A 12,720-nucleotide genomic window follows, 5' to 3' on the forward strand; every position below is an offset into this window, starting at 1 on the left:
GTCCTCATCTGGCCCCTGGTACAATTTAGGTAGAAGTTAGGAGAGGTACATTTAGGAGAACTTGGACCATGGCATTCAGGGTTATATTCCTGGTGCTAAGGGTGACAAATTTTGCAATCTTTGTGCACGTTATGTTACTTTTATTGACTCATTTCCTTTTTATTTATCAATTAGCTGGCAATTTTGACAGGTGTATTATAGAATTAAGAATAAGGAGTTTATCCATTTTTGATGTTTATACAGCAACTTTATCCTAGAAATAATTGGTAGCTGTATTTGTTTTCCTAAGGCTGCTGCAACAAATTTCCACAGACTTGGTGACTTAAGATGAAAGAAATGTATTCTCTCACAGTCCTGGGGACTGGAAGCCCCAAGTCACTAACACTGGGCCAATATCGTGGTCTGAGCAGGGCTACACTCTTTCCAGAAACTCCAAGGAAGAATCTGTTTCTTGCCTCTTCCAGCTTTTGATGGTGACCAGTATTCCTTGGCTTGTGGCTGCATCTTCAAACTTTTCTCTCCTCTGCCTTCATACTACCTTCTTCCCATGCCTCATTTCTATTGGGGTGACACATGACTGCAACCAAGATAATCCAAGATAACCTCCTTGTTTCAAATTCTCTCTTTAATCATTTCTCCAAACTACCTTCTCCCTTTTTTGTTATATAAAGTAGTATTTATAGGTTCTGGAAAATAGGACTTGAATATCTTTGAGAGAGGAAGGTGCATGTTCAGCCTGCCATAATAACTTAATAATGAAAACGAGGGGTCACCATTAAAAGTTTGTTTTCTCTCTCTCTCTTTAGTATACATACTACTCAAGTTTGAGAAACTCCATTATTTTGGGAATAATATTGATTGCACTTTAATTTATATGGCAAATAAGTCATTTGCAAAATTTGGCACTTGTGATATTCAAATATAAAAGTAATGGCCCACATGAGTGTTAGGAGCATTTGGAATATGAGCAATTGTTTTCAGAGAAGGATCTGATCATATTGTTCCTTCTCTGCTGGCATCCAAAGCCCTTCCCAGCCCATCCCTCACCTACTTTCCTACTTTCACTTTTTCACTGCACTTCTTACCTTCCCCCTCACCTCTCAACCCCTGCGAATGGTAGGGGGCACTTTGCAGGTAAAAACAGGATAATTGTCTGATCTCCAGTTTTAACCAAGGCTCACCACACCCACGGAGGCTCTCAGGGAGGGCTGGGGCAGAGGAGGCGATCAAAACCCAAATCTCCATGGAGATTAGGGGCATGAGCATGACTGGCATGCTTGTCCACATAAGGTTAGGTTGAAAGTCCCCCAGTTATTAAGTGTGGCTGATGTTCTTGATGTGTCCAGAGGAAGAGGAGAATTCTGGTATGAATACCTCAAAGAGAGCTCAGGGGTAGGTCCATGGTTGGGGCAGGACCTGACTTTTATTTATTTTTAGATTTAGTGACATGTTTATCTCTTCTATTTGTATAATTGGTGAATTATTAATTGGTGAACTTTGATAAAATAAGGCATCATATTCATTTTTTGCTTTTTTATCTAGAACCATGGAGGCTAAAATAATTGGTATACAGAAGGAGCACCTTAAATACATCATGAATACCTTTGTTTAGGTCAAAGACCATTTCACATCAAGCACTTTTCATCAGGAGACTGAGATTTTTCTAGAAAGAAAAGCTTCAAACAAAACAGAAAAAAATTAAACCTGAAAATCAACTAATTATAGGTCCCAGAGGTCCAGCTGAGATTTTTGTTGACAGGAAATTATGAAGTTTTTGTTCTGTTTTGGTTAAGTTCAAAGACAGCTACTGTAACAACTTTTGGATGTTTCTAGGTCAGTTGTGTGGGAGTCCCTACTGCACGCGAAGTTAACCTCACAGTTTCTCCTCTTAAGTGTGTGATTTTATTCTCGGTGATAAATTGGAATAGAATATAGTCTAATTCTAGAAATTTATTACAGTGGAAAAATAATGCTGCCTAAGAATTATATGGACATTTTAAAATCAAAAGTAATCTAATGCACTTTGTGAGGATTAACTCCAGATCCCTGTTATGTGTGTAATTTTGAAAGCTCTTTCCAAATTAATGATTTTTTTTATGTCAAATATTCATGGTTCAATTCCACTTCTTTACTGACAGTTGATGGGAAATATAATCAATAATGCACTATTGATTCAGTTGGATCTTAAATAAAGCAATATGATGACTCTAATTCCATCTGTTGGAATATTATTATGTTCCAATCGTTATATTATCATACATCACATAGTTCAAAACCAGACATAAAATTATTAAATCCTTGAGTGTAACTCCTTCTTGAATTTGAATCCAGGGGCCACTGAATACAAATTCCATTTACTGTGTCTTCTTTATAGGGTTTGACAACTGTTCAGCATGTGGGCAGGACGGGCAGCCATGTGGGAAATGGTGAAGCTAGAAAGATATGCCTTACTGAGAAGGTAGTCTTGTGTATTCTTTTTCTAGGGTTGCTGTGACAAAGTATCACACAACTGGGTAGATTGAAAAGTAGGGATTCATTTTCCTGCAATTCTGGAGCCTGAAAGTCTGGATGGGGTGTTAATGGGGTTGGTTCATTCTGAGGGCTTTGAGTAGAATCCTCACTTGCCTCTTCCCAGCCTCAGGTGGTGCCGTCTCCTTGGTGTTGTAAAGCTGGTTGTCACATCACTCCCATCTCTGCTCCGTCTTTATGTGGACCTCTCCTGTATCTCTGGGTCTTTGCATGGATGCTTCTCTCTTGTCTCTCTCCTTTTCTTGTAAGGACACTGGTCATCTTGGCTTTGGGATCCACCCTATTCCAGTGGTAAGATCTTATGCTATGTATGTATGTATAAATGGAGTGATACTAAATATACTCCTGTGCGATTTGCCTTTTTTATTTTATAATAAATCTTACAGCCTGAAGGAATAGCATAGCAGTTCTTAAAATGAGCCCTGTGTCACCCTGGATGACATAAGGTGTTTCTGAGGCTATGAAAATTAAACATTTATTTCTGCCAAACAATTGAAGTGGATACTGCCTTTTATCGCTTTCATCTATTTTTAATGTTGAGGATTTCTTAATAAGACTTCACTCAAAAATAAGAGTTCTTTTGGGAGTGCCTGGGTGGTTCAATTAGTTGACTGTCTGACTTTTGGTTTTGGTTCAGGTCAAAATCTCAGGGTCATGGGATTGAGCCCCACATTGGTCTGTGCTTACCGAGGAGTCTGCTTGTGGATTCTCTCCCTCTCCCTCTGTTCCTCCCCACTGCTCATGCAGGCAAGCTAGTTCTCAGTCTCTCTAAATAAATAAATAAACAGAATCTTTAAAAAAATCTAAGTGTTTTATTGCAAAAATGGAAAGTGGAGAAAAATAGAAAGAATTCATTAAAAGGGATTCACCTCAGATTCAACTAGAGTTCCAGAAGGGGCACTGGAGGGCTAATGGAAAGCAGTCATGTGCTCTGTGTGCCCAGTACTCTACTCAGCAGGCAGCTCACACACCTTGGTGGACATCAGATATTGGTGGGACCATCTTACCTCTTAGTTTTGTTCCTCAAAGCCTGGGTCACTTGGCTCTAGGCTCTTTGGAGATGAGCTAGGGTTGGGATTTTGTCAGAGGGATGTGTGGATAGACATGGGGGTGCAGGAAACCAAGGCTTCCAGTGAGACCACTGTTCAGGTGATCACACAGAGAGACTGAACCATGAGGAAAAGGAGGGAAAGCTGAGAGGGTCCAATCCAAGAAGAGAAATGGAGGAATGGAGAGTGTGGAGATTTAGCAGAGAAAGTGGGTAGGAAGGGAGGGAAAACTGACAGAGTAGGAGGTGGTTGGTCAGATGGAGGGTATGATGGAGAAAGGCAGTTCTGGATGATGAGACAGTGCAGACTCTGGCTGTGGGTGATGGAGAATGAAGCAGAAAGGACATGGAATGGAGGAAGAGGACACAGGCAATATTAGGCAAAAGATGTACTGAAGAGGACTAAGAGGAACAGAATTTCCAGGCGGGGCCAGGGAGAGAAAGATGTAGGGAAGTTCCAGAGCAGCATCTGTGACAGGATGCCACCAAAGTGAAAGCACAGAGAATTGCAGAATGACAGTTTAAATAACTCCTCAGGAGAAAACTAATGAGCAGTGACACCTACATTCTGGGTAGCAGGGAGGGATGATAAGGACACAGGACATGGAGTAGCTAGCTGGTTCCTCACAGATTCCCATATAGAGGTTGGCTATCCTATCGGATGTGTCAAGGCCCAGAAAGTAAGGAGTTGTGCTCAGACAGCATGCTCATCAGTGCATGTCAGGGACCATGAAGACTAAGATAAGGGACAAGGGAGGCTGCTCTAGGCTGTGAAGGAGCTGTCAGTTGTGGGGTCATGGAGAGGAAGAACCATGTAAGCATCATGTTATAGGCGCACATATAGGGGGCCTGGCCCTGACCAGGAAGGTTGCATAGAAGATGTGAGGCTAGTGAGCCCTGACAGATGGATACAATGCAGCTAGAGGATGGTTGGTGATGGTGTAAGAGTGGAAGGCATTCCAGAAATTTGTAGGGCACAGCAGACTGGAGGCATCTGGGTGGGTGAGAGCAGGAGGCCTGGATATCATAGCTGTGCAGTGGTGGCATCCCCAAATGCTGGGCTGCAGAGTATGGGTAAGTCTTCTGGGCTTGAGCCTTTAAGGTAGAGCTGAATGGGTCCCTCTGAAGTAGTTAAGCAGGAGTCAAATACTGATGAGGCCCTGGCTTCTTGACAAGGACAATGTGCTGTTCTGCAGATAGGCCCTATGATTGCTCTTTGGGCGGTCACTGAGAAATTCAAGACTAGTCCTAACAGAGAAGAAGGGACCCATATTGACAGAGCCTATAACACAGTGTTACAAACAGGGTCTTACAGGCCAATGCATGGCCATCCACGTGGTTCATTTAGGTTGGTACATGTATATTTCAGTTAGCAACACCAGTGTGATTTGTATGGGAACTCACCATTGTTCTTCCCTGGGGGTGTCAAAGAACAGAGTGTTAGGAAAATCGTAGATGGAAAAGATGAGATGAACTTTTGCCCATCAGGCTATTAACCTGTGGGTGTTTTCATATAGTTTTTCTCATTATCTTTACATTTGGAAGACCCTCCATTATGAATTACTATAAAGTGACATGTTGAAGGTGTGAGTGTGGATGGAACTTGCCCCCCCTCATAGATAAAAGAGGATGCCAAGCAGGCCTGAGCCTAGAGAAATAAGGTGTGAAGGATCGTCCCAGTTCCTCCACTCTCGCTGAGCTCTGTGGGGAGTGATCGGAACATAGATAAGAGGAAACAGATAGACAATCCGTGTGGACTTCAGGCTTTTGATCATGGCTAGCACCTAGCAACTGATTCTGCAATGACTCTAGACATAAACAATGACAGGACCAGGACTGCTTGATAGTTTAAGAAATAATCCATTAAAATGAAGAATTTGAAGACCATTACTAGCATGACCACTGATACTAAAATAAACATGTTTGCCTGAAGTGTTCTGGAGGAGAGAAAGACACTTAAAAATGACCCTGAAGAACTAGAAAGATGATATCACAAAACAGAAAGACCTTTAAAGGAATTGTCTTATGTCCATAGATTGAGAATCCATTGATTGGTCTTACATCTTATTTGGGAATCATATTCATAACTCTGAATCTTTTTGATATTTTTTTGCATATTACAATCTGTTTTCTGGAAATAGTCTTCAATAAACCAAACTGGTGTTAACATAATGAATGGAGTTAATTTTTTTCACTTTTCTATGTGCTCCACATCAATTTTTCTCAAACTATCTGTCATGAGAAGCCGGGTTTTCAAATTTCCAGCTCATTGCAAAACCATGTATTTGTAAACTACAAAATAAATGAAATACTAGGAAAATGAAAAGAAAAGGTATATAAAATATAAGCCAACTTTTAGATTACTTGATTCAACAGGTGTACAGTCACCCTGTCAAAATGTTCTAGATGTTTCTAAAAGTTTGCTCTTAATTCCAAGGACAGGTAGAAGTTTTGGAGTAGCTATCAAAGCACAGAGGCATATATTTAGACACTCTGAGCAAGGGGGTGTCCAGTTCAACCCCGGCATGCTCACCAGGTGTCTTCTGGGGAGAGGGGAGAACAGCCCGCTGTCCCCGCTGTGTGAGACCCGCATCCCACCCGCTACGTTTCAGGCAAATCATGTGCTAGTCCACTCAACTCTACATTAATTTTGTTGGAATCCTCCTTTCAAAAGCAGTTATATTTAACTGTAAAATAATGAATCTGATCATTTTATTTATTTTTTTGAATTTGATCATTTAAAAATGCCTTTTTATTTCCAAATTTCCATTTTTAAACTGATTTCTTTTTTATTGAACAGTTATTCAGTTGAAACCCTAGGTCCTTTTTTTCCCCTTCTAATTTATACTTGAAAATTCCTTGATGATCCTTTCTTCATAGATTTCTTGTTGTTCAAGAAGAAAAATATCCTATATCTTTCCCTTTGCTGCTACATCCCACTGTTTATTATTTCAGTGTTATTTTGAATTCTAATTCTTTCCCTAGAGGTGATAATTACACCTTTTAGACTATCATTGGTTCACGTAACAGGTGCACAGTCTATTTTGTATGTGGGTCAAATTGAAAATATTAAATAGGACTAGGTCCCAACTGGACCTCTTACAAAATCCCACTTTATTAAGCTATAAAGTTGAAATGGAATTATTCATTGATTAATATTTCAGTGAAATGCCATGATTATGTCTGTGACCGTGTAACTTTATCATGACCTCCAGCCCTAGTTCATATTTACTCAGATTATATGGGAATAAAAGACAATAAACTTTATTAAGGAAGAAATACGAGGCCATTTCTGTCCTCTAATTTACCAGGCTATCAGTATCATAGGAAGAAATTATAAAACTTTGACAACCTTTTGCTTCACGATGGCCTGTGAATTATTATCTAGCACTCTGTGCTCTCCTCGGAGCTTGCAAATTGATTTTTGGATGATTTGTTCTGGTTTTTCCAGGTAAGGAAAATAAGCTGACGCGTATAGTTCCAGGGTCATTGTTCATCCCATTTTTAAATATAGACACTACATTTGCCCTTACATGTCCTCTATTGCTTCACAAGTGTCCTCCACGAGTTCTTACAAATAATAGCTGGTCACCTGATAAATAGTTCAGCTGAGTCCTCTGACATATTAAGCTGTTAGTTCTGTGGATTTGAAAAACTCGATGCTTTTAAAATGTTGTTTTTTTCTTTTTTTAAGTAGAATGGAGTTAAGATGACACATCTAACAAGACAAAGGTAAAAAAACTCTTGTTGATGGGAGCCTACTTGTTCTGGTGAAGAAACACTGTCAAGCTTCCATAGGAAAGTATCGTTAAGTGCGATTTCTAATTTTTTCTCATATAAACACAGCATTGTGTTCACAGAGTGACGTGCTAATTTTATGCCCCTTCCCCAATGATGCAAGAAGTGAATGAATAGCACTTGTTCCTCTTACCAAGATTTTTTTTTTCTTACCAAGATTTTAATAGAATTGTAAATCCATACGGCTTATAGAGAAGTCCAGGCCCTTGGCAAGAGTTGACTCAGCCCATCAGACCTAGAACCAATACTTAGGTGCCAGGGAAAGGGACTGTAAGTTCCCTGTGGGCAGACACCATGTTTCTACAGGAGGCTCAGGGCATTTAGTGAATGCTACGTGAGTGCATGGCTGCACAGTACTGGCCATGAGCTCTGCCAGGGTTGGGCCAGGTGACTCTGATCTTATCTCTTAGAAGGTGCAGGTTCTTTCTAACTTGTGTTAGGATGCTCTCAGACACTTTCCCCCAAATCAACTCTGTGTCCTCATTCGCTGCAGGGATGGGATTTAGTCCAGAACTCTGCTTAGATTTCCATTAACCTCTCTTCATCACCCTGATGACGGGCTTAGACCTTCAGGGAAGCTGTTGCACTGACATGTCATTTCAAGGTGGTTTTCAATCTCTGCAGTGACAAGAACCAAAAGCCCCAGGGGTTTCAGACTTAGTTTTATGTCTCTGTGTCTTCTGGTACCTATTCCTGAGAAATAGATGTCAAATTAGTCATCTGGCAAGCTCGGTGTGCGGGTTAATTTGCTTATAAAATATTTAAGAAAAGAATATCTGTTTCCTGAAGCATCTAGACATTTACATACATAAATCTGGCTTCTTGGAGCAGAGTATTTTACAAGATTCCTCCTAACTCTGCACTTCTGGGAGAAATAGAATGCATGTTTTCTAGGCTTTCCAAACCATCTGGAGTTGTGGGGGCTGGGAAGCAGTATTTACTGAATGAAGCTCTAAATCTCTCTGCTCTAGCCAGCCTTCTTTCCCCTTTCTCACAGCAAAAAGTGAGAGGTGGAGTAGAGGTGCGATATTCATCTTTAATTTAAATACTGAACATCATTTCTATAATGCCTCTGCCACCCACGTGAGCACATCATTGATAATCTGTTTTAAATTGAATCCCAAAGAGGGACACTTAACACATAGGGAAGCATCAGTTATACTGAGGTTCCTAATGATCAGTGGACAGACAGTCCTATATCTAGTATACTTTGACCCCAGCTCTATGTTAGTAGTTGGAGAAAGTTAAGATAACTGTGATTAATATGCTTTTGTCTTCATGTTCAGAGGCATAAACTCCCTTTCATCAGAGGGAACGAGGAAGTGCATTTGGTCACCATGGGTATTTTGAACTTCATTTGGCCCCACGTGAAAAACAACTGTATTCATTTTGTTACAATGGATGGTCATTCTTGTGCTTAACACTTGGTATCACAGGTTACAATACTCTATATGCATTTTTGATAAAACCATGCATAACCATATGCGTGGATAGCATGTGATGGTGACTTGGTAGCCTTTTTTACAAATAATTTCATTGTGGCTATTGGGGAACGTACAGACATTGGTTTGTGTCACAAAGGAAATTCAACTTCAATTAAAAAAAAAGAGGAAATGGAAAGGTAGACATTAAGGTAAAACCACAGAGAGAGAGAGAGAGAGAGAGAGAGAGAGAGAGAAGAGACTTGTTTCATCTTTTACCTAATTGCAAGGGGAAAAAAGGGACACTGGGCATGTCTTGAACTGAAGGTGACCTGGCAGAGACAATTGTTCTATAATTTAATGACCCTCGCATACTTCTATCAAGGTGTCTGAGGCAGTTTTCCTCTTTCATACAAATCTCATGGTAACCTTTGCTCCCCAGTGGTTTAAATCACATTCTTAAGGGATTAAACTGTTATGACAAAAGAGGAATGTTTAGATACTGTGCTTTGCAGCTCAAAATTTGTCAGATTAGAAACGGTGTATTTTATAATCTTCAGATCAAAGAAGTTCTCCATCAAAGCTTTATGTCTACTACAATATTTTCCCAACCTTTGTTGAACCTGAATTGTTTTGGATTATCTCACATCGGGTTCACTGAGTATGCCTAGACTAATGTGGAGGGAAAAGCTTTCTTCCACCTATTTTAAACATTTCACATGCACAGGGCTGGGGAGCTAAGCTCCAGATATTCGTTTACGGAGTAGTATAGCTCGCCTTGACAGTCTTTTTAACTCTAGTTTTATATGAGACGCTTTTTGAGATTAGTATGACAGATAAAACCCTATAGGGCAACCGTTTATCTTCCATTAAGAACACCGCTCACTTTCTTTAACCAGCTGACCGAGTGCTCTGTAAAGAGGCCTTTTTATAGAGTTTTTACATCTCGATGGATTAGGTATCATTACCCCGTTGGAAAAAGAACAGTTCAATTTTCTCAGAAGAATGATTTGTCAGGGCAGAGTGGTTTGTCTTTATCCGACTCTAAATCCAGCAATCATGTTTCCCAAACAGGCACAAAGCAATGATCATTCAAAGTTCAAATTGCCGATTAATTTAGAATCTGCTCCTTGAATTCCTTCATTATTGTACTGCCATGAATCCAGTAAGGCAAGCAGGAGGTCATCTTGATAGGATCTTTTATAAATATTTTTGTATGTTAAAGGGAAAAAAAATCGATGCCATCTTTTCCAGAGGAAGTTGTTTCCAAAATCAAATCCATAGACGGATAAAATGTTTTTAAGGAAAACTGAAATTAAGATGAAGTGCTATAAAAATTACTTTTTTGATATATGAATCAAAGACACCTTAGTTGCAGAAATAAATGCAGTTGCAGTTTAGTTTCCACATGCTACATCTTTGCTTTCCTTTTCTCATTATATCAAAAAACGAGAATGCAAGGATGTAGCATGTGGAAACTATGCTTCGATTGTATTTATTTCTGCAAGTAACATGTCTCTCATTCATATATCACAAGGTGTGATGTGCATTGTCAAAGAGGAGCATGACTGATCACTGTATTCCAGGAAAGCAGGACACTATAAATGTGGATGCTGTTTTTGTTTTAGACCATCGCCTTTATTGTACAATGTGAGTGTGTTTCTAAAATGAGTTAATGAAAAGCAGTTTTGGAAGGATGCTGTCCTTAAAATCATTTTTACTCATGGAATTATGTACATCACATGAAATCCACAGGAGAAATTTCTTCTGTTTTTAATATTAGAAAGAGTTGTGGTCCTTTCGAGGAACTTCTTTGTTCATAAATTCAGAGCACGGTAACTCCTGCATCTGCTCATTCTAGAACACTTTGGTCTGGGTTTGTGGTCCAGTTCCAGTGAGGTGCGGGAAATTTATGGCAAGCATTTTGCAGTCTGACTTCATTCCAGATTCCATTGCACTTTTCAATCTTTTATGTCACATTTAGATTTTCGTTATCTATATTAATTAATTTTGTTTTGTACATTGCATGCATCTTTGTACTTAACATGGTCTCAGAAACAAGGAAAGGATAACATGTTTTAAATAGAGCTTTTTTGGGGGTGTGTGAATAATCCTGTGAAGTCAAAGGCAAAAGTTGAAAATGTCCAGATATATCAGTATGAGTAAAGCATGAAGCTGTGTTGGTCTAGAGTGTAATCCAGGAGTCTCTTCTTTTTGCAAGAGCCGTACATCAACTCATGCCTGGCTGGAGTCCTGCAACAGCCTTGGGGACCTGGCTTTGTCCCTTAAACCAGCTGTGCAGGCAGCAATAAGCCTTCCCATACCATGGTCTGTAGTATGAGTATGAGAAGTTTCATGGCATCAGAAAATATCCTTCTTGCTCTTGAGGATCCAGTGCATCACTCACTGAGAGAGAGACTGAGTATGCAAGAACAGAATTTCTATCAACACAATTAATGTTATGTCAATATAGCATAACTAATTGTAGTTTTACAGAAGTATCTATACCAACATGAGAAGGAGCAGCTGGGATGGTTGAGGACAAAGAAATTGAGGAGCTCTAGGGGAAGCTCTTGGAATCTTAATTTAGGGGTGAAGGACAATAGGGAAACCTTTCATAGGATACTTTTCAGGCCTGGGCGACAAAGCTAGATTTGGTATGTCTGGTTTTTTCTCCAAGTTAGGATCTTTAGAAGGTTCAGTCTATTCAATATGGGAACCTGTTTGTTTGTTTTTAATAACACATGGAAGAGATGTTTAAAACTACAAAATTTAGGAAATAGCAACTTACTAATTTAAAAACTAATGTCCGTAACAACTACTATTTATTGAATAGTATTTTGTTGTTGCTTTCCATTTTATAATCACTGTTACAAGGAAAGGGCAGGGCCCCAGGGTGGGTGCCAGGATACAGGAAGGGGTGGGGCCTCAGGGTAGGTGCCAAGGTGCAGGAAGAGGAGGGGCCCCAGGGTGGGTGCTAGTGTGCAGGAAGGGCAGGCCCCTGGGGTGGGTGCTATCCAGCAGTAGGAGGCCAGGCCCCAGGATGGGTGCCATGGTGAGAGAAGAGAGGCAGAAAGAGGACAGAGAGTTTAGGAAACCCAACATTTAATGGGCAAATGTGAGGAGAAGAACAATGAAGGACCCTGGCAGGCACTTGCTGAAATGAGCAGCAGCGTTAGGGGACTCTGTGGAGGTGGCCAGGACCCTACTCCCAGAAGGAAGACTGAAGCAGTGGGGCTTGAACAGAGACAGTGGAATCCACCAAGGGAGTGGTCCTGAGCGATTCAGTGGAGTTTTGAGCTTAGGGGAGAGGGTCAGGTGTTTAGAGAGCTGAGATACTAAGGGTACAGATGGCACAGGACAGTGTCTCTGGGATTGGCTATTAGGAGGGATGACAGGGTGGGAGAGGAGGGGGAGCAAGGAGGCTAAACTCTGGGAGGGTAAAGCTGAGCTATGCTAGCTGCTCAGATGCACCCCACCCCCCAAGACTGTTCCCAGCCTGGCCCTGAGTGCCCCGCTACCCCCAGCCTCCTTGGCTCCCTGGGGGTGCTCAGCCTGGGGACCACCCTGCAAGCTCCTGCCCCCGCAGCACCAGATCAGAAATCTGAGCTCATTCCCTCAGATGCTGGTTAGATGGGCTAGTATGCAGAGGGCTCTAATCCAGTTCGATTGTTAACTGAGTGGACTTCTAGGGTTCCATCATGAGTAAAACGATCCTATGGAAAATGTGTTTTGGCTTCCAGATAACTTTTTTTGGAACAGAATTATTCATGTCCTGCCTAGTATCCATTCCCCTGTGTACTCCTTATTGAAGATTTTCATTTGTCTGTTCTGGATAAATTACCACCTCAGTTAATTCTCTTTTTTTATTTTTTAATATTTATTCATGACACACACACACACACACACACACACACACACACA

This window comes from Canis lupus, chromosome 22 (assembly GCF_003254725.2).
Source record: "Canis lupus dingo isolate Sandy chromosome 22, ASM325472v2, whole genome shotgun sequence".
NCBI classification, from domain to species: domain Eukaryota; kingdom Metazoa; phylum Chordata; class Mammalia; order Carnivora; family Canidae; genus Canis; species Canis lupus.